Source organism: Acinonyx jubatus, chromosome A1 (assembly GCF_027475565.1).
Source record: "Acinonyx jubatus isolate Ajub_Pintada_27869175 chromosome A1, VMU_Ajub_asm_v1.0, whole genome shotgun sequence".
NCBI classification, from domain to species: Eukaryota; Metazoa; Chordata; class Mammalia; order Carnivora; family Felidae; genus Acinonyx; species Acinonyx jubatus.
In genome coordinates, this window is record NC_069380.1 from 34,845,227 (window position 1) to 34,868,875 (window position 23,649).

The 23,649-nt window shown below is 40.0% G+C and overlaps 1 long non-coding RNA gene across 5 annotated transcripts in view; it reads right to left on the bottom strand.

Moving 5' to 3' along the window:
* Positions 1-23,649, bottom strand: part of LOC106974518 (uncharacterized) — a 155,864-nt gene that overhangs the window by 22,268 nt on the left and 109,947 nt on the right. Inside the window, exon 4 of one of the 5 annotated variants that reach the window (XR_001430163.3) lies at positions 17,293-17,504. The exons of the other annotated variants lie outside the window; for them this stretch is intronic. This is a non-coding gene — a long non-coding RNA (uncharacterized LOC106974518). The remainder of the gene's footprint in view (positions 1-17,292; positions 17,505-23,649) is intronic. 5 annotated transcript variants of the gene reach the window in all.

Genomic DNA, 23,649 nt, shown 5'->3' on the forward strand with positions numbered 1-23,649 from the left:
CTGGGCAGGTTCATAAAAGAGTTGGTCAAACCATCCCTGAGGTAGGAGCCACACACACAGGCCAAAGAGCTTCAAATCAGGTGAACCGAAAATTGTGAACCCCCTTTGGAGGGATTTTTCCCTTCCTTTTGAAAGGAAGCTACAAAAGACTACTAAAACCTGCAGATATTTAATAAACCAGCATCTGTGCTTTTCCTGCTTCAAATTACACAGCATCATCCTAGTGCCAGTCCAGAGCTGCTTCCATGCACCGATGCTTACGGCACAGCCATAACAAAAGCCTAGACTGACACTTTTCTTTGCCTCTAGCAACTGCTCAATGTTCTGTTTTATTTTATTTGGCTTTATTATTTGGCTTTTGGTTGGCCACCCAAAACGACCAGCCTGCAGCGACAGCAAACATGGTTTCTTTCCACGAGACCCGCAAGACCATTCTATCTATCCTTATCCCCCTTGCTTTGCAGGGGGCACAAAGATGGGGCAAACCCCTTTCAGGGAGCTACACACAGACACACACTGACATGTACTTTTTGATGTACATTTTCGACATGCACAGATGCTGTCCGGAGTGTTGAGATTGTTGGCAAAGAACAACAGGTATCTTCAGGGATAAAAGCATTACCTAAATGTAAGATTTTGTCAGGTAATGACCTCACAATTTTCAAAGTATTTCACAATTGCTGCCTGGTGGTGATTATAGGGTAGGGCTCAGTGTGCTTAGCAGAAAGGTCCAGATTAGGCCTGTGAGGGAGGTAAGGTGTCTGGCAGGACTGACATGCAATGAAAGATTATAAAAACTTGGTTTCTCCAGCCTGACAATGAGCATAGTTAGAAAGGAACTTAATTGCACCATTTAAGATTAGGAAAGGTACAGGGGGAACAAAGTTATCAATTCTAGGCTTAAAATGCCATTGCACAATATGAGAATAAGTACTCATATGAATGGCGCAGTAAGAAAATTTAAAAACCAATAAAATGAAATACTTCTGCACACAGTGGAAATCAGTGCTGCAGGAGATCAGAGAGTCAAATGCAGGAGCTGTATTTTAAAAGGAGGCTGAATAATTTTATGACCACTATAAAAGAGGAGACAGGCTTAAATTGCTGCAGGAGGTTAGGAAATGAGGAAAAACTTCATAACTACAAAGGTAGCAAGACCCGGGTGTGGGCATAATCGGAGTATTTTGATTTGCCACATTTCCTGTAACTTTACCAGGATTTGCCACTCCTATTAGCCAGCCGCAAGATCTGCTCAACCTTTAAGCCCACGACCTTTTGCTTTGTTCGGTGTTGCCCTACGATCTTTTGTCTTTCACATTTATAACATTACCAAGGCATTTATCATGAACTCTCTGGTGATCCCTTCTTTGGAATTCATGCCCACCAAAGTGATTGGCCAGATGCTGTTTACTTTGCACGCAGATTCTTGAAACCTGCTCTATGCCTTCAATCCATCCTCCACTTCAAATCACATTATAGCCCCGAGGAGTTAACTGGGAGCAGACTCCAAACTGCACACAGAAATTCCATTAGATTTCAAATCAGTTGCCTTAACCTCTTACGCACTGTAGACCACAATAATCCATCAGACCACGCTGGTTTAACCACATTCTACCTCTCCCTAATAACCACCAATAAGCCTCTAGATAAATTGGGATTTTCATTCTGTTGACTGTTGATTGCTTCACACTCCCTACTGGATCATTTCTTGGCCAGTGGCACCCCAAAATAATCCCTTGCATTTGTGTTGCATTTCAGAAGCTACAGTATATTTCTATAACCATATCATTTGATAATAACAGAAGCTCACTACAAAATCAGGGTAGGCCATATAGTAATACCTCCTTTTGAAAAATGACAAATCAAGCCTTATTTCTGCTCAAGTACTCGCATCTTGTTATTCCTGGTCCCTTTCAATACGAAAGATGATTTATGTACAGCTAAGCAAGTTGGTCATTTTATTTATAAATCTCCCCCTGCCTCTGCCACTTCATTTAAATATTCTACCACATTGAGAAGGAACTGCCTTTTTTTTTTCCTAATAGTTTTAGCCCCCAGAATGCTACTTACTCCACAAAACCAACCTTCATTCTCTTAAAATTATCTCACACCCTAGGCAATGATCCCCAATACATACATTTCTCTAGGGCTATTTTCCAAGTCTTCTGAAAAAGTATGTTTGCATCCATAAAATACTCAGGAATAAAGTGAATAACACCCACAGTGTTGTTCATTTTATATGCCTCACAGATTCAGGAACATCGTCCATGAGTGTTCATACTTTCATTCATTTATTTGATAAATATTTGAGTACTTCCTATGTGCCAAGACACTGAGGATATGTAGCAGAGGATAAAATAGACTAACAATCTTGCCTGTGTTGAGCTTAGATTCTATCAGGAAGACAGACAGTATATCCAGTAACTAAGAAATTTATGGAATTGTTAGATAGTCTAAAAAGATATAAATTTGGTTAAGAAGGAAAAAAGTGTGGGGATGGAGGCAAGGAGTTGAAATTTAGATTAAATGGGTAGATAAGCCTCCATTCTGTGGTCAGAATGGAATGGATGAGGGCAATGGTGGTAGAACATAAAGTCAGAGAGGTATAGTTGACAATACATGGCCTAGTAAAAGATAAGAGAACCACGCGAGCAGAAAATGATATGAACTAAGTCACACTTCCCAATATCTCTATCTGCTATGTTGGAAATAGACCAAAAAGGGTAAGAGCCAAAGCAGGAAAATCAGGAGTCTACTGAATTAATTTAGGCACATCATTCAGGTGTTGTAGTGGAGATGGTAAGAATGGGATAAATTTAGAAAATATTTTGAAGGCAAAGTCAGTAGAATTTGGACAAATCATATGTGGAATGCTAGAAAATGAGACGGGTCAATGATAACACCAAAATTTTGGCTAGAATAAGTACATAGATGAATTTTCCATTAGTAAAGATATGGAAAACAACTGTAAGAACAGATTTGGAGGTGGGGTGGAGGGGATGTGAGCAGATCTATTTGGGAAATGTTGAGTATGTTATATCTGTTAGACATCCCCATGGAACATCAGGTAAGGATCATATATATGGAATATTTGGATGCACTTGGATATTGAAGTTCAGAGAAGCGGTCCAGGCATGAGACATAAACATGACATCATATGCATGTAGATGGTATTTTAAAACATGAATTAGATGATATCCTTTCGGGAACAGGGAAAATTAATAGAAAAGAGAAAAAGTTTAAGGAGTGATCCCTGGCACACTCCAATGTTTAGAAATTGTAGACATGAAGGGCATGGTAGTTCTGTACCTCTAAAAGTAAAAGGAAAACAAGGTAAATGTGGTGTCTTGGAAGTCAAATGAAGAAAATATATCAAGGACAGAGAGGGTATCTACGTCAAATGCTTCTGATTACTCTAGTGAGATGAGATATAGATATAATCTTTAGATTAAGCCATAAGAAAACCGTAGGTGACCCTGATAAGACCAGTTTCAGCGGTACAGTGGGAATTTAAAGATGATTTGAGTGGGTTAAGAAGAGAGTGGAGTAATTAGAAACAGCAAGTCAATGAGCATAGATAACTCTCTGGAGAGTTTGAGAGATCTAATATCTAGAGGAGAAACCAGAGTCATGAGGTGTTTTTGTTTTTGTTTTGTTTTAATATTGGAAAAATAACAACACAATTACAAGCTAATGAGAATAATCCAACAGAGGGGGATAGGTGAGCTACAAAAAAAAAGAAAAAAAAGGAGGTGGGGGAGAGTTGCTGAAATGTCTCTGAGTCGGGGAGACAGCATGTGGTCTAATCACTCAAGGAGTATTTGGTCTTCTCCAGGAATACCATTTATTTACAGTCAAAGAAAAGCAGTTTTCTTTCATCTTAAGATGAAGACAGGTGATTAGAACATGTGGAGGTTTCTTCTGATTTCTTTTATTTTACCAGGGAAGTAGAAAGCAGGGTTGTTAGGTGAGAGTTAGGAAGGGGTGGGGGGTGGAGTGCTCAGAAGGAATGAAAGAGAGGAAGTACACGGCACTAATCTAGGACCCCGGGAGAACGTGTAGATTGGTAAGATGGCTGGTAGCATTAAGGTCTACCTTGAAAGTAATGATTATGTGTTTAAAATGAAACCAGTCATCAGGGATTGGGCATTTTGTCTCACATATATTAGACTGGATTCAATCACAGAAATACTTTGAAAGCTTGTTTTAACCAAGATTATGATTTAGCCCAGTATGATTTAGCCCAATATAACAAAGGGAAAGGGGGCAAAGGAGTTGAGAGTATTTGCAAGTGAATGAGTACAATGATGGGCCATATATAGATTTTTTTTTAAGTTTTTATTTATTTATTTTGAAAGGAGAGAGCACATGCACATGCAAGCAGGGGAGGGAGAGAGAGAGAAAGAGAATCCCAAGCAGGCTCCCACTGGGAGTGTGGAGCCCAACGCGGGGCTCAGTCTCACGAACACTGAGATCATGACCTGAACCAAAATCAAGAGTCAGACGCTTAACTGACTGAGCCACCCAGGTGCCCCAGGGCTATATATTTTAAACTAGATAAGGGATTAAGAGAGGAGGTTAGGGATTTAGGGCTAGTGAAAAGGTAGTGGAGGGAGGTTTGAAAAATTGTTGCAGTTGCCGTACAGGTATCCCTTGCTTTCTGAAAGTTCCTGTTACTCCACTTCACTTTGTTGAAAGACCTACAGGAGTGCCTGTCTCGTGAACTGAAAGAAATCCAAGATGATTATTACTTTTATGAGAAAAAACAAAAACCACAGTTTTGCAGCGAGCAGTTATTGAGGCAGCACACACAGAGCAGTGACAACGGCAGGGCCATGCGCCTTCCCCAGGAGCTACACTCAGCATCTCAGCCTCAAGCCACCATAGCTTTGAACTGTGTCTGTGAGCATCTGTGCTTTTTCGAGTTATTTTGTGCGTCTGTTAGCAAGATGTGTCCTAAGGTATCGGAAAAGCCGAAGAGAGGGTTTTTTTTGGGGGGGGGCGGGTCTTGCAACACTCAAAAACGTTTTCATATAAATGAATGGCAATTGCTTCTTTGCTTTATGCCATTTGGCTTATGAAAGGTTTCATAGGAATGCTCTTTCAGATAATAGGGAAGCCTGTAATTGAGGGCGTAATAGGGATGGGGTGGTAAGCGGTTAATGGAATGTTTGAAATCGAGATAACAGATGTGTATGGGTAATGAAGTGATCAGATTATAGTCAGAGGAGTGGTTGACTGAGGTCCAGTGAGGCAAAGAAACAGAGAGTACAGAATACTGGAGAGATCATATACCTGGATTTGAAACCACCAAGAATGTGACAGGAATGGTATTGGTGTGAGGGACAGTGAGCTAAAATCTTCGAGAGGTGAAGTGCATTATTCAAAGGGATGGATGGGGCAGTGGATGGTTGCAACAAAATGTGTACGAATGATACTGTACTCTGATGATGGAGGGTAAAAGTTGAATATTTTTAAGGAAGAGGAGGGTAGAAAGAATGATCTAGAAATGATAAGAAGTAGTAAGCAACCTGCCGAACCTGCTTTTATCCCTTTCTACAAGGAACATAGGAGAGGAAAGTGCCATATTTGAGGGACCTCCACAGGAAGTAATGCCAGGCTTTAGTTAGAAAAGAAAAGTGGAAAGAACTTCCAAGGAAGAGGTTTAAGACATAGGGAGGTTTTTAGCTGGTTGAACTTTTTTCCAGAAGAAATTAATAAGGTTCGGGAGATAAGAAGTGAGGCAATGGGGATGAGAGTCTGGAATCATTTGAAATTCCTGGGCCTCTTTTAGTAAGTGACCTGAATAGGAGTAAAGGGCATGGTAAGAGGAGTCCTCATGGGTCATGAGCTCTCTCCTCCTTTAAGAGTGGGTTCTTATTCAGAGGCACCTGGGTGGCTCAGTCGGGTAAGCATCCGACTTCAGCTCAGGTCATGATCTCCTGGTGGCTCCTGAGTTTGAGCCCCACATCAGGCTCTCTGCTGTCAGCACGGAGCCCACTTCAGATCCTCTGCCCCCCCCCCCCCGCCCCTCTCTGCATGAACTCTCTCTCTCAAGAATAAATACAACTTTTAAAATAAAAAAGAGTGGGTTGTTATTCAGATGAGTGAGCTCTTACTCAGGAGCTTGAAGAGTTCCAGACTCCTAGTGATGGAAACATGGACATTGCAGAGGGACAGCCTTACCCTCATGGCACAGCTATTCTTCTCAACCCTGCTGCTGTGGGCCTGTGGAGCTGAGGCTGTCCCTAGTGTTCTTGCCCTCCTGGACTTCTGTCAACAAGGCTCCTAGGTTGCTGAGACTGCAAAGGCAATAGTGATCGTTCCCACTGGTCTCCACCTCTCTCCACAGTGGTAGCCAACATTGTCCATAGAAAGTGAAATAGCTTTGGGAGAGTTTTACAGAAACCCCTAACTATGTGTATCTGTTCTGTTCAATAGGGTATATGAAATATTTACCAAAAACAATTCTGGAAGGCAGGCATATCAAGAGGCCTATAGCCAATGACACAGATGAATTCTGACTCCTACCCTGATGTAGCTGTTTTGCTTTGGTAATTAAAATGTTTCCTGAGTGTTAATACATCAAGATCAACCCAAGAAAACTGGGGGACAGTAGTAAACTCCAAAATGTCTCCTAGATAGGATTGCTAGATAAAATACAGAATGGCCAATTAAATTTGGATTTTAGATAAACCATGAATATTTTTTTAGTATAAGTATGTCCCATGCAATATTTTTATTCATTGCACTTTTATTTGCTATATTTGACAACCCTACTCCAAAGGAATTTTATAAAATTAATAGAGGTTTATGAATAGCTAAACTTGGTCTGTCTTTTAAAAAAAATTTTTTTAATGTTTATTTATTTTTATTTTATTTTTGGGACAGAGAGAGACAGAGCATGAACGGGGGAGGGGCAGAGAGAGAGGGAGACACAGAATCGGAAACAGGCTCCAGGCTCCGAGCCATCAGCCCAAAGCCTGGCACGGGGCTCGAACTCACGGACCGCGAGATCGTGACCTGGCTGAAGTCGGACACTTAACTGACTAGCCACCCAGGCACCCCATGGTCTGTCTTAAAGTTACAAACTTCAAATGAATATGCCTCAGAAATAATGGAAAAGTTTTAAAGCCTCCTTCCCCCAAATTACCCATTCTAGGGTCCCCATGTCACCAACTGAGTTTGGAAAGATACACACAAAGCTGAAATAAGTCAATAGTCACCTAAGTTATTCCCTCTCTGCTTTGCCCCCATACACTCCATAATTCCCTGTCTCCACAATTTCAAGTGATGGTTTAGAGAATGGAGAAAGAAGCATTACGAGAGATTGGCTCTCACAACCATTAGAACGTGGTGTGAGTGAGAGTCCAGAGGAATGGGATAAAAAAGAAACACCCTTAGGCATGGTCCCTAGGATAATACCCCCATCTTGCTATAAGCCTTTCATAGCACTGGCCTCTCCTGTGGGGTCTTTGGCTTAGCCTTGGATAAATAAATATTCTACACCTTTTTACCCTAAATAGTTTTTAAGAAAAAAGAAAGATGAAAGAAATCTTTCCTAATGAATGTTTTAGAATTCCCAGTTCAGGGGCACCTGAATGGCTCAATCGGTCATGCACCCAATTTTGGCTCATATCATGATCTCACAGGTCGTGAATTCGAGCCCCATGTTGGGCTCTGTGCTGACAGCTCAGAGCCTGGAGCCTGCTTCCAATTCTCTCTCTCTCTATCTCTCTCTCTCTCTCTCTCTCTCTGCCTCTCCCCTGCTTGTGCTCTGTCTCTCAAAAATAAATAAACATTTAAAAAAATTAAAATTTCCCAATTTAAATGTAGAGAATCTGGAACAGCACAGTAAGCCTGCCATTTGTATTATATTTACTTAGAGCAAAGATGATGTTCCCTAATTATTGAAGGTCAGCTGTTACCAGAGCACACCCTGTGTCATACTACCTAATGGTGAAAGTCATATGGTAGCTGAACATGAAAGAAATGCAGTATATTAAAGTCTGCTATCAATTCAGTAGGGAAGAGCCAGCTGGATAAATCAGAATAGACTTCAGATAATCACTATATATGAACCTGAAAATTTATCCACATCCCTATCTCAAAAGCTAACACATTTCATGCTCTTTCTCATATTTAAATCTAGATAAGTGAATTTCCAATATCCTTTGAGGATGCGTCTGTTGTTTAACACTGTGATTTCATATTTATACAGCTCTTCTCATCATAGGATCTTAGACCATTTTACCAGCATAATTCAGTATTAATAATCATAAAAAAACAATAATTTCAGCTACATTATTCTACTGGGCACCTAGTCAGGAACACATTTATTTTCCTGGGCATTTGGAAGTTCCTGCTTTATCCTCAAGGAGAAAAAGCAGCCAAATCTTCTGATCCCCCAGAGGAAAATAAAAAATAATTAAGGCCAGCCAACAGGACAAAAGAATGATGTTTTCAAACAAACTCTGCTTGTGGGAACCACTAGAAAACCATTTTATATGTTCCAGGAAAGAAGAAATTGGTTTGGCAATGTGGTGAAAATTTTGACAATATTTATATAGGAAAGGAAACCAATTCTTGTATAGATTAGGCTTAGATAAATTTGTATTTTTAAAGTAATGTGGTAACTCCCCCAAATGTGACTATTAAAAATCAACTTAGAAATGTGTTTTCCATGTGAATAAATTATTAAAGGCCGCCTCCTCTATGAGCCCTGCACCTAGAATATTCTATTCTCTCCCTGTACTCTAAGATCTTACCCTACCCAACAATATAGCCAGGATGGTTATTTGTATCACTGATAACTAACATCTGATGCAGGGAACATTTGTTCCTAGAACTCCTAGTAACTCCTTCTCATCCCACCAGACAAATCGGATCCCCTTTTATTTTTCTCACCTGCACACCGTTTATTTAACTCCACCTCAAGCCAGCTTTCTCAGGTACTTACACACCCCTCTCCCAATACTTAACTATAGCACCATAAGTAAAAGGGACTTTGGCACAAAGTACTATTTCCTGAATCAAGGAGTGACCACTGAGAATTTAGTTTAAAATTTAGGAGAAGGGGGGAGAAGGAACTCCAGGTAGCAAAATGAGCAAGGGTGTCTGCTCCGTCTTGGAAGCGATGTGCAGCCCTGCGTGTGTGAAGATTAGCTGTAAAACTTGGCAGATTCTCACCAGATGCTAACAGTGATTTTTAAGCAGTTCAAATAACTTGGATAACTATGCCTCATTAAATGACATTGTGCATGTCAAACACCGCATAGCACGGTTTATTTTGGCTGATTTGCATATCGAAATCTTGGTACTGCATCATTTCTCCCATTTTAAAATGAAATCTCCTTTTGAAAGTTCCTGTTTTTTCTTTTTTCTTTCTTTTTTTTAAATCGTCCACACGTCAGCTCTTCTCCCCCCAAAACGCATGTCATTCACTCAAATCAGGTCACAAAACTGAAGAAGTAGCACGCTGGGAAAACAGACTGAACAGTGGACATTATTAGACACTGTGGGATTACTTAAGTAGCTCCAGAAAGAAATTGCATTTCCATGTCACAGTGGTCTGAGATGGATTTAGGACAAGGCAACGCGAGTAATAAGGATGTCTGTTGAATGTCATGAATCCTACTAAATCAATTAGTTGCTAAGATATAAGAAGATTTTCTCTACCGTCTTCCTCACCCTCAGTGCTACAAAGGCCATGAAGTTATCAAGCACAGGGGACTGGAGTGTTCTGCCAGTGTTCAGCTGCTGCAGGAGGCTCCTAAATGGAAAATTACTCTGATTGTGAAAGTACAATTTCAGATGGCAAGCATCATCAATGACACTGAACTTCTCTGCTGAAACTCAGAGAAAGCCCAAGTGTTTATCCCATTCTAAAGATACAATTAGCTAAAGTTTTTATCTCCACATCTGAAGAGCCTGAAACAGACAAGTGCCCGATGAGCATTTCTGGTTGAGAAAAGCAGGACAGAATCCCACACTGGGCTGGTTTCTTTTTCATTCCATTAACTGACTTTTTGAATAGGCAGCAATTAATCACTCCTCTCTGCTTACAAAGACAATTAGAGCTTTGTGCTCTAACTCCAGTTTGATGAGTAGTTAGGGTAAAGAAGCATCATGGTCAGAATCTTCATCATTAAAGTAAGAGTTTATGCAGAGTATAATGACCAAGCAACTTTTATCTGCATGAGAATACATCATTTCAGAAAAAAGTTGATTTTTTTTTTTTTGATAAAACAAGAATGTTACTGAAACATCCTTGGAAAGCGATAAAGTACAAATAAATATATTGTTCATGATTCCATAGAACAGTGCAAAGACCATGCAACCAAGAGGGTATTATCCATTAATGTTACTCTAAGGGGCTACACTTCATCCAAGCAGTCTCCACTGTGCTAGACCTCCTTGATATTTTATTTTGGAATTTAATTTAAAGATTAGAGTACATTCACTCTCTAAATATTTGTTCCTTGAGGCTGAATGTAATTTTTGAAAACTTCCAAAATTTATATGAAAATTCATCAGTCAAGTCTGATGAATGAGGGTCCCCAAAGTGACCACATTGAAAACCAATGCTCCTTAATGAATAGCATGTTTATCATGTCCATTCAGTTAAGCAATATTTATCAACTAAGATCTTGCCATGCATAAAGTGTCAAGGTGGAGACATTTAAGTAAGAATACACATGCACCCTCCCCATTAAGGAGTTTATAGCATACCAGGGAGAAAAAAATAGATACTTGGACACTTGCAGAACAACATCAATGATTTATAAACCAAGTGCTCTGAAAGCAAGAACAAAGGAATGATTAAGTCCAACTGATTAAATCCATTATGAGAGGATTGGTGGAGAAAGTTGAATCTGATGTGGGCCTTAAGAGATGAGTAAGATCTCAACAGAGGAAATCAGTGACAGATAGGAAAGGAAGCACTTGTTAAACACATGTGATAGTGAAGTGATGACACATAAGAAAGTGCAGAATGTGGTGTCCCGTTCTAAGTCAAGCCTTATTTGAAAACCACGAGGCTAGAAAAGTAGAAATGCGGCCACTGAGAAACGTACAACTGGATAGGACCTGTGAGAGCATCGAATTCTACTCTCTTGTTTTATAGGTGGAGAAACAAGTAGCTAGAGTAACTTGTAAGGTCACAAGGATAACTAGACCTAGCCAGAACTGAACCCAAATCTTCCACCACCCAAACCAGTTCCTTTGCACCACCCTTGTCTAGTCTGGCATCACATCTTGGAAAGTGGTTCTTGTTTTTTTTTTTTTTGTTTTTTTTTTTTTAATGTTTATATATTTTGGAGAGAAAGAGACAGAGACTGTGCTTGAGTGCACGTGCCTGTGAGGGAGGGCAGTGAGAAAGGGGTACAGAGGACCTGAAGCAGGCTCCATGCTGACAGTAGAGAGCCTGTTGCAGGGCTCTAACTCCAAAACCCTGATATCATGACCTGAGCTGAAGTCGGACCTTTAACTGACTGAGCCACCCAGGTGCCCAGAAGGTGGTTCTCATACGCAATAACCAGTTTGAAGTTTTTGAGCAGAACAGTGATATGATCACAAATGCATATACTGAAGAAAACTCCAAAAGCAGTGAGAAAAAACTGGAGAGAGAACTGGTTAAAAATCTTCTGTAGTCATCTAAGTCAGAGATAATGGGAGCCTGAACTGGAATTGGGATGACTGAAATAGAAAGGAAGTGATGGACTCAAGGGTCATTTCAAGGATGAAATTGCTGCAACTTGGTGATGAGAGAGGAGAAAATTACAGATGATGATCAAACTCTAGAGCTGGAGCAAAAGCAGACGTCACCCCATCACCTAAGAAAGGAAAGGGTGGCTGGATAAAAGACTTAGAGGGAGAAGACAGTTAACTCTGTGTCCCCCTATGGTGGCGAGCGGCACTCAGTCACTCCTCAGAAGCCGGGACCTAACTCTCTGCTTCCAAGTTTCTGGCCCCTAGAGCATATATGCAAAGATCAGTGGTGAATGGGGACAAAATATCACCTTTATTGATGGCTGGTGAAGAACAACAAAAACATAAGCTTTGGGGTACAGTACTAGAAATTTACCAAGATAATTTTACTTATTTATTCTTGTTTGCCCCAAGTCAAGCATTTAGGAAACAGGGTAACGTATCTACAGGGCAGAGCCTGTATCAGCTTCCCAGTCAGCATCAAGGGCAGTTTCACAGCCCAGATGGAGACAGGATGCAGAGAACCCTTCCCCATAAGAACAGACAAAGGAAGGGGAGATCTTCTCCTTGATTCTTCATTTTGAGGACAACGGCCCCACCCTCTCATAAATCATTGTGAGTGTGCATCAAACTCTGACCAAGCTGAATAACCAACCCTCCTCCTCAAAGGAAACAGAAAGGGAGAGAGGCAGGAACTTCCTTCCCAACACGCCCCTGCAAAAGCCAAACTTCCAACAGAGGAAAAAGAACAGCAAACTTCCTTGCTCCATTTCTGAGGTCAGAAATCTGAGAGTCACCCTCTTCTACAGCATTCCCTTCTCCCATGACAGTCAAATAATCCTCAAGTTCTGTCGATTCTATCTCTTGAATGCAACACAACTCTGTTACCACTTGCCCCAATGGTAGTTTCTTCTCATCTCCCTAAATCAGTGCACTAGAATCTCCTATGACTTAATCTCTGGCTTCACAACCTTCCATTTCATTCTTTACAATGCCGAAAGACACTGAAATGCAATGTAATCACATTCTCCTAACATCAAAACTCTCCACATGCTCCCAGTCATTTGAATAGTATCCAAATACTTGTCAGGATTGGATTTATTGCAATTATTTGTTGTCATATCCTCCTATCCTACTAAACTTTGAGTTCATTTATAGCAGGGACTTTTTTTCTAATTTGTGTATTGCCAATGCCTGGAAATGCACGTAAGTGTTCAAAAACATATTTTGACCTGTACAAAAAAGCCTTCTACATCTGGCCCTTCCCACGTCTCCAACTCTGTGTCCTATGTGCCACAGTCCTTTCAGTCTCTGCTTAATTCTCATGCAAGCTCTAATTCCAGATAAACCTAACTATTTGCAGGTTCCTGAGTATTCCTGTCTCATTCCCTCACATTTGTATACTGGCTTTGCCCACTTCTTTCTGTTCTTCTTTTCCACTTAAGTATATTTCCTATATATTACCTATATTCTAAACTATCATCTCATGCCTCCCTTCCTCCAAATAGCCTTTCCTAAGGCAATTTCAACTGAGAGAGAGAGAGAGAGAGAGAGAGAGTATGTGCATATGAGTAGGGAAGAGAGGCAGAGGAAGAGGGAAAGAGAAGCAGGATCCAAGCTCAGCAGAGAGCCCAATGCAGGGCTCGATCCCATGACTCTGTGATCGCGACCTGAACCCAAATCAAGAGTCAGACACTCAACCAACTGACCCACCCAGGAGCTCCAGCCTTTTCTAATCTTAATTCTTCTTTCTCAACACACCGACTGAGCCCAGACTGAGTAGAGGACTCTTCCAATGTACATATCCCTAACACTGAATTTATCAAACTACTTCATAATAGTGGTTCACCTTCTTTCTTCCCACATAAATGTTAAGTTTCTTAATGGCGCATGGGTCTTCATTGCTGGAAGTAGGACTGAATGACACATACGTTCAGTAAGTGAAAAAAGAACAAAAGAACAACAGAAAGGAAGGAAGGAAGGAAGGAAGGAAGGAAGGAAGGAAGGAAGGAAGGGAGGAAAAGAAGAAAAAGCAAGCTCAATATTTTACATAATGAGTTTTTCAACAGAACATTCATTAAGAAATGTCCAATAGATCCACAGGGTCGAGTGGATGGACAGAAGGTTGAGCGTCTATTCCCCTGTCTTCCGGCTAATTACTTTGTTTTACTAGACCTTCAGAAAGAATTCAATAACTAGAGGGTTCATTCTAAGTTGTATTTTAAGTTGTTAGGAAACAGAGTAAAAACAAATCTTTTAAGGAGAGCCATGTTTATTAAAAAGTTTCCTCATTTTGGCTTAAGTCCTTTGGAGTTAAGCTAGGCAGAAAATGTCTCCTACCCAAATAAAAGGTGAAGCTATAAAAAGTAAGCAAGGTCAAATTCAACTACATTTATAAAATATTTGACAATTCCTACACCACCGAAAAATCATCATGTCCCCTTCAGTACATTCTCTGGTTGCTACCTCCTGTCTCGGCAACTGCATTTCATAGTCATGGTCACAATCACGAAATACAACATTCCAAAAATTAAACTATAGTCTGTTCTTCTGGGATGGAAGTCAAAGGTCCTTCAAAAAATTCTTACAGGAATATGCAAGAACACATGAAATACTCAAAAAAAAAATCATTGTAAACTAAATAAGTTACAGTTGGAGGAAGAGCTTATGGTGATAACATATCACTTATGAGGACCAATTTAGAGTGCTAGATAAGTCGTCAGAAAACAAGAAGCTTTGTTCTGCAAAGTTGTGCTTTTAGCACTTTTGCTTCTTTGGAGAAGAAAGCCGAGCAAAGAAAATTAAAGTTCCTCCCAGTGATAGCAAATATGTAACTGCTGACACTTCCACTCAGCATCTGTTTTGTCTTTTCCTTGTCTGTTTTCATTTTCCTGACAAACCTATTTGACTAGGGTTCTTCATTCAGTCAATAAATGTTTATTGCATACCTATTATATGAACACAATGGTTAACAAAATGCATTCCTTGCCCTGGAGCTTTAGCAGGTAAATTAAAAAACCAAAGACGAAATCAAGGTGTGATAAGGGCTAAGCTGAGGAAGCAGGTGGAAAAATAAAGTAATCTAGTCTGAAGAAGGGGGTTTAGTGAGGACTTAAGGTGAAAGTCATTGATAAACTGAGTTAATCAAGCTGAGGAGAGTGGTAGAGCCATAGGGGGAAAGAAATCAGGGGGCAGAGAAAGGATTTTCCCATCTGAAGGAACAGCATCTGCAAAAGAAAGGAAAAACATATTTTGAAGAGATTTACAAACATATCAGTACCTTGTAATATATACTGTAAAAGAAAAAAAAAACATAGAAGAGCAGTCTGGAAAGATAAACAACAGGATCATGCAAATTCTGGTAGGACAAGTGAAGGAGTTGGATTTTATTGTAAGGACTGTGGGTTACACTGAAAAGTCTTAACCTCATGGTTTGGGTTTTAGAAAGACCATAGGCTATTTGTGTGGAGAAAGACGAGACTTGAGACAGTTTGGAGATTGTCCTGCTAACATAGGTGAGAGCTGATGGTGGCCTAACTCAAGAAACCAGTAATGATGTGGAAAGACCTGGATAAATTGGGATGGTATCACGGAGAAAGAAGCTGTAACAGGACTCGATATGTAGGTGTGGGAATTTAAACAGGGAGAAATCACTCTCCACATTCCTTATATCATGTTTCCATCTTTCTTTCTTTCTTTCTTTCTTTCTTTCTTTCTTTCTTTCTTTCTTTCTTTCTTTCTTTCCTTCCTTCCTTCCTTCCTTCCTTCCTTCCTTCCTTCTTTCCTTCCTTCTTTCTTTCTTTCTTTCTTTCTTTCTTTCTTTCTTTCTTTCTTTCTTTTCTTTCTTTCTTCTTTTTAAACATGATCTATAGAACCTAAACACCAATGGTGGTCACACATCCTAGGAAGTCACCCAAGGCAGCTGTGTGGCCTGTATCTAATTGTTTCTGTTGATGGGCTAAGAATACTGATAGAAATGAAACTTCCTATCCAATTAATAGATATTTTTTCACTGCTCTAGGAAAATGGAATGTTCAACACTATACCTAGGAGGTTGAATGAAAAATACCTGAAAAGATAAGAAGAATAATGACTGAAATCTGTGATTACTATTCCCCACATAAGTTACTAATACTTTAGAAACCAGCTATATATGCCTCAGTGAATCTGATATGTTTCTGATTCTGTGTTGCTATTTCTGATCAAAACAAAAGGAGTTTCTATAATTATTATTTCATGTAAGTTCATGTCTCATGATTCTTTTTTTGTACCTATAATTCAAATGAACTTCAAATCTAGTCATAAGCCTTTAGATTGTTTTCCCTCCAAAATCTGAGAATGAATTGAAATTCTCCTCACATTTGCATGAAATCTATATGGAAAGTATGGTTCCCTACTAGGAGACTTTTCAACCAAAGATAAATGTAAGCAAATTTCAAAATGTTCCAAGCATCGCCCAGTCTGCTTTTTACTGCGTCAACCATGAGACAAACAACAACAAAACAAAACATAGGGAAAAGGTTCTTTGTGCCTTGAGCAAACAGAGAGGAATAACAGTGAAAATCTAAACATACCACCTTTATTATGCTAAGTGAAATGAGTCAGGGAAAGGCAAATATATGATTTCACTTATATGTGGAATCTAAAAAAAAAAACACACAAAAGAACAAAGAAAACATAACAGAAACAGTCATAAATGTAGAGAATGGGTGGTTGCCAGAGGGGAGGGGTGGGGAAGTGGGCAAAATAGCTGAAAGGGATTAAGAAGTACAAACTTCCAGCTACGAAAGAAATAAGTCACAGGGATGTTAACTACAGAACAGGAAATATAGTCAGTAATATTACAGTAACTTTGTATGCTGACAGATGGTAACGAAACTTATCTTGGTGAGCACTGCATAGCATATAGAATTGTTGAATCGCTATGTTGTATACCTAGAACTAATATTATACTGTATGTTAACTATGTTTCAATTAAAAACTTAATTTTAAAAAATATTTTAAAAACTTAAAAATAAAACGAACTTACTATCCTGATAGTCTCCTTTAAGGAAATAAAAGTAACACCAGACTTCTGATAAGATATAAATGCCATGGGGTACTAAAAATATCAGTTACACAACGAGAAGGGAGAAGAGGCTAAGGAGTTGTTTATAAAGAAAAATCTTTCCCAAACTCCACATAACAAACTAACCCACATAATACTCAAAGGAACTTTATTTTTTTACTGCCCCTTCTCTGAAAGGTCAAAAGTACCAATCCAGTAAATGCATGTTGATAGGTTTGAGTCTGGGAAAAACAATATTCTACCATTACAACCCTTGGCAATAGCCCAGCAAATATACGACCAAACCAGAAAATTCTCTGACCATTACAACAGAATTATACAATAAACACCAGGAGTATTTTAAGTTTCTCTGACTAGTATTCATGGGCACTACATCCCTAAAGAAAGAAGTTGGCTTAAATGTTTGAGGTAAAACTTTGTTTAAAAAAATAGAGGTTAGTAATTAGACAAACACCTACCTTGATCTAGCACCCTACCTTGGAAGAATATAAGGGCCCTTATGAATGTTACCTTACCTGGAGAAGCATCTTTGCAGATGTGATTAAGTTAAAAATCTTAAGATGGGAAGATGTTCTTGGATTATCCGGGCAGGTCCTAAATGCAATCATAAATGTCTTTGTAAAGAACGGCAGCAAGGGATTTGATACAGGCGAGAAGTTGTCGTGACCACAGAGGCAGGGGATGTAGGGTGCAGCCACAAGCCAAGGAACCCCTGAGTTACCAGAAGCTGGAAGAGACAAGGAACAGATGCTCCCTTAGAGCCTCCAGAGGGAGCGGACCCTGCCGACATCTTGCTTTCAGCCCAGTGATACTGATTTTGGACTTCGGACCCACAGAATTGTGAGAGAACGAATTGGTCCTATTTGAAGCCACCAAGTTTGTGATAGCTTCTTAGAGCAGCCACAGGAAGGTAATACAGATGCCTTGGGTATGTATAGCAGGGGAGGGAGACAATTCTCATCACTCACTTTGCCACTCAGCAGTTATCCTACACAATGCGCTCACGCCTTGGGCGTGAAACCTCATAAAAGAGGCAGAACTTTAACTGCTTTAACTGAAGACAGTCTCCTGGGCACCCACACGCCAGAGGAAACGGAAACTTCCATGCAATCAGAGCAGCCGCGCCCCGCTCAGTGAGGGAGTCAGGGGGTGGGTAAGAGACTGCATCCTTTTCAGTACAGCTACTGTTACCAGTTGGGGCTGAAACCATTCTGGGAGCACGTCCCTTTGTATGACTCACTGGTTAGGAGAAATCAGACGCCAAGTGTGGAGTGATGGGAAGACTTCCAGAGAAGATACTCTTTTCTCCAGCCCAGGAGTCAGAAGCAATGTGACTTTGGGCGAGTTGCTAACCTACTTCACAACAGTGTCATAGGGCAGCTTTGCAATTAATTTGTAAATGCCCTTTGGCCCACAGAAAATCCATTCAGCCTGTGAGATTTGTATCTCCCAGAGCTACTGATTTGCATACCGTGCAGCCCTGCGGAGGAAACAAGTATCTGCCTGCAGTAGCTACAAATGCAGAGTTCTCTTAAAAACACAGGTTCCCTGCAAGATCCAAGCAGACATGTAAGAAGGGGGAGACTGTGACATTTGTTTTGGTCCCACTGACGAAACCCTATTTGACACATTCTGATTCTGTTTAGCAAACGGGTATATTGGTAAGCATTTATTTCCTTGGACACTGAGGCAGTTGGCAAATTGTGTTCAGATGCTTCTGGATCCTCAGGAAAAGGGCACTGTATAAATCCAGGGAACTATTACATGAGAGAGAGAGAGCCTTTATCTCCGGGTCTTAATAAAGAACTAAGCATAAGGCCTATCAGACTTCTAGTTCAGACACCAAATTGACCCCTCTGGGAGCTGGGAAAAGTCTCAATCTCCTTCCTGCCTTATATAGCAGTGGTAATAAAAGAGCATACACTGAGGATTAACTAAAGTTCACATACTGCCTTGAAGAGAAAAGTCTTGATTTAAGTGCTGAAAATTTATATTAGTGGGAGGGGAAAGACTGGAGAATGGCAAAAGGGATGGAAAGTTACAGCAAGTTATAATGAGAAATATAAATCGAAGCAGGTCTAAGGGAAAGACAAGAGATCAGATGCATGAAGGTAGGGGGTGGGAGAAGTGGCCAAAAAAAAGGAAAGACTTTTCCTCCATCTGTGTTGGCTTAGGTATGCTCTTCAGGTCCTAAAGGGAAGTATATTCTTTAGCAACAAAAGAATAATGATTCCAAGTGGAGAAAAGGAAAAAGGCAGCACGAGAAGATGAGGAAATGACGGAAGAAAAAAGAAGGCCAAGAACAAAAAGGTTAAGAGAGGGTAAGGGACATAATAAGACAACAGAGAATGAAATTCACAGCATCTATAACAGGACCTAGGAAGAGCCCTTTAGCCCCCAGTTCATTTTAAGGGCAAGAATTATTGCCTTGATTTTATGAAGTCAGAGCTGGTCCATGCTGTCACTCTCTTGCTTCAAAAGTGATTTGACCAAACCAAGTGGAGGCATAGGTCTAGCCCTATATGTATATATGTATTTTACTCACATTCAGAGTTCCTAACATAAAATACACTGACCACCAAAGCTGTATTTGCACATACGCACCATACCACACACACACACACAATTTGGCAGAATTCTGTTAAAAAGTTGAATACAATTAAATCATTTTCCAGGCTTCCATTATCCAGCAAATGGTTAGGTTTTTTGTTTATCTGTATGTTTGTTTTTTAATCTAAATTATCCAAGCTTTACATAGTTGTAGCTGACAATATGCCTACAAAAGGTAACATTTTTAAATTCACCTAAATTGTTAAAGGCAAAGGTATTATATACCTCATTTTGTTTTTGTGCTAGACAATTCCAAAACCCATCTCATGGTTTTGTAAAAACCTTGGCCAAAATCCATCAGATAATAGTCACATCTCTCTTTGTGATGTGAGGTATAATAGGGAGTGGAGAGGGAAGGTGACAAAATTGAACTGCTCCACAGTCCAAAGGAAAGAAAACATTTCTCCCAGTTCATGTATAAGCAGATATCAGATTGCATATCCACTCCACCATGCTCTGATTTTTCAGTAGTACTCAGTTCTTTAACCCTGTTCCAAATGTCTGATTAAACCGTATCACCTGTGTAGCATTTTTAAGATATAATGATCTTATTTTTCCATCAGCATCATTCTTTTATTGGACAAAAGAATTGTGTAGGATCTGGTTAATGAATAGAAACCAGGCCAGTTATTTCATAAAGGGGATTTATACAAATAATTATCAATTGGGTATTATAAAACTGGAAACATGGAAGTATCCAGGTAGTTGAGACTTACCCTAGACCTGGAGGGAATGATGAGAGAAGATGAAGGGAGATGCTAGGAATTGTTAAAGTGCATTGAGCTGCAATGGTCCAACATGGTAGCCACCAGCCACAATTGGTTTTAAGCACTTAAAATGCCACTAGTCTGGGGCGCCTAGGTGGTTCAGTCAGTTGAGCATCTGACTTCGGCTCAGGTCATGATCTCACGGTTTTTGAGTTCGATCCCCACATCGGGCTCTGTGCTGACAGCTCAGAGCCTGGAGCCTCCTTCAGATTCTGTCTCTGTCTCTCTCTCTCTGCCGGTCCCATGCTCATGCTCTCTCTCTCTCTCTCTCTCTCTCTCTCTCTCAAATATAAATAAACATTAAAAAAAAATTTTAAATAAAAAATTTAAAAAAAAATGCCGCTAGTCCAAAGTGAGATGTACTGAAAGTATAAAATACACACCAAATTTCGAAGACTGAGTATGAAAAAAGGATGAAAACATAATCATTTTTATATTGATTATATGCTGAAATGATAATATTGAGGGATACACTGGATTCAATAACATTTATTTTACCTATTTCTCTTTTACTCCTTTGATGTGACAACTTGAACTTAAAATTTTCTGTATGACTTGCATTTTCTTTCTGTTGGATGGTGCTGGCTGACAGGCTTAGAAGAACCTCCTGGAGCTGGGACTGAGTCTTTTGAGAAGGGTGCTGCAGAAGGGTATTGGTGTGTCTGAGAGAGAATGATGGGGCTGGTTCAGGCTGTGTGAAATCTGCAAATTGGAGCCCATTGTCATGGATCAACTGGCCCTGCCAAGGCGAAGAAATGCGACTGCAGTGCCCCCACAGGAGCACAGGAAAACAAGGAAGAAGTCTTTTCCTTCCCCAGCTTTGCAATTTTCCTCTGTTGCCCCCAGTTGGCAGAACCCAAGGCTCACTTGGCAGACCCAGGTCTAAGGGGGAAATGTGATTTGCAGGATCCCAGCCCCAGCTGAGCAAAGCAGAATATGGAAAGATGAATCTGCTGCTGAGAGGCAAACAGCTTAATCACTGGCACAACAGTCATTGTCTGTCAGGCATGGTTTTAGATATTAGGGGCACAAGCATGAACCAAAGTCCCTGTCTTCACCATTCTAATGAGGCAAGGCAGACAATAAGCAAATTCATAAAAGGGATGATTCCAGGGAGTGATAAGTGTTAGGAACTTAAGGAACTGGAGACATGTGAACTAAGGTCTGGAGGGATGGAGAGGGGAGGAGGAGAAGGAAGAGGAAGTATTCCAAGGCAGAAGGAATATTACCGAAAAATCTCTGAAAAGAGAATGATCTGAGATTGCAGCTGACGCATAATCGTGGAGAGGAAAAATGATAAGGGATGATTGGGACTGATTACATAAGGTCCCTGCAAATCATGGTAAGTAATATGGATTTGAACTTAATTGCTATGGGAACCACTGTAGGATTTTAAGCCGGAAAGTGGTATGATTTGATTTACGTTTGTAAAAGGTCATTCTGGCTGCTGTGCAGAGGCGTAGACTCTAGGGGGACAAGCATATGAGGGAGACCAGAAAGCTACTGCAGCAGGGTAAAAGATGAGGATACCTGGGACTGGGGTTGAAGCCGTGGACATGCGTAGAAGTGACTGTATTCAAGATAAGAGTTGGAGGTTGTGCAAACGGTATCCACTAAGATTGGGACGCTTCATGCAATTCATTTGAGTAAATTTTCCAAACAGCTATCACACTTTAAACACCACAATTGTTTTAAAATATTCTTGTTATTTTTCATGGAAATAAGTCACAATTATACAAAACATTCCTTGATCTTCTTCTATAGAAAATCCCAACCAAATTTACAAACTGCTATTTTGACTCAGGGTCCTGTTCTCCATTTTTGCCTGCCATCTGACACATTCTCTGTCAATTTCTTGAGTTTCTCAACTCCCAATTACTTTCACTCCATATGTTAAAGCTCTGCTTCTGTTGAGGCAAATCTTAATTAGGATGAAAAGATGATTTTCCAGATAATCTAATCCAGACATTGACTATGCCATTTAGGTAAAGGTCACACCTGCCAGGCTCAGGTCAGCATCGGCTGCCCCAGCCTGTCCATAAAGCCTGTGCTTACCAAGGCCCACATCTAACCAAAATTATCCTTGCTTCTGAGACATCAGCCATATTTAGCTGCTGTGATTCACCAAGGTCAAAATCAACATGATCCCTATCTACCAAAGGCAAATAATCAGTCATTCAGAAAACTTTCTCTCCATATTACTTTGAGTCCCAGTTTCTAGCCCTTGGCTACAATGTTCCTAGCCAATTCATAAAGATGCTGGGGTTTTAAGGGTCCAATATACAATCTTCCTTTCTTCCTCTCACAACTTCTGAATGGGAGCCTGAGCTAGAAATCAAATTATCATTTATTGATGGATCTAAACTAGAGAGTATGGCTTGCATTTAAGGCTAAATGGCTCTCCTAATATATCTTTTTGAATGACTCCGAACCCACCAAACTATAAACCCACCACCTTCACTGGAATGATGAAGGTGCAATCAGATTAAAGTGGGATAAAGAGCAAGCAGAATGCGAAGAAGCAGAGATAGAAAATGAGACTTGATCATTCACAAAGCTGGGCTCTGCAGAGGAATGAATAGCTGAGGGATGTCACATCAATGGAAGGTTGTGTTTTAAGAGGGAAGTAATGGGACATGTTTATATGCACATGGAAATCATCAAGGTAAAGGGAGAGATTGAGAATGTAGGAAAGTAGATGTATACCAGAAAAGGTGACTGGGAGTCAGCGGATAGGATTCAAAGCATTGGTGGCAACACAGGCCTCCATAGTAACAGGTGGGAATGTAACAGAGTTGGGGGCAAAGGAACTTAGGTTTCTAGATTTAGTTGTGGGCAGATGGAGTTTTCATTCTATGTTTTCTATTTTCTGAATGAAAAATGAAGTAAAGTATTCAGCTAAGAATGAGAGGGTGGGAGGTGTGAAAAAAGAGAACGTTTGAAATTAAAAATCTTGCTGGGAAGCAGAGTTACTGAGGAAACAATTTCTGAGTAGTGCTGAAGGTCCATTTGAGGTGTATTAATTTAAAGTGAAACCAGTCAGCCCAGTCTTTCTCTAGCAATATTCAGATGCTCAAGCATATACAAGGAAAAGCTACGTATGTGGTCTCAAGTCAATAGAGATTATAGCTGCCTCAAGATGGAAGAGAAATGGAGGGCCAGAGAAGTTGAGGGCATTGGCAAGAGCATGATTATATTAATTTATTCAATAATAATCCGCAAACTCCTAATACATGTCAAGAACTAATCAAAAATGCCTGGATAAGTGATAGGAAATTGTAGGTACAAGTCACTCTCTAGGGGTTCCACCAGAACTAGGTGCAGATTTATTTTTTAATTCATCTTTCCTTTTCTTTTTCTCTTGTCATCCTTCGTGGAAAAAAAAAGAAGCAAAAAAACCAAAAAATTGGTAACATATATTTAATATTCACCATGTGTCAAGTACTATGCTAGGCATTTTTAAAAAAACATTATCTTGTTGCTCCATATATCAAT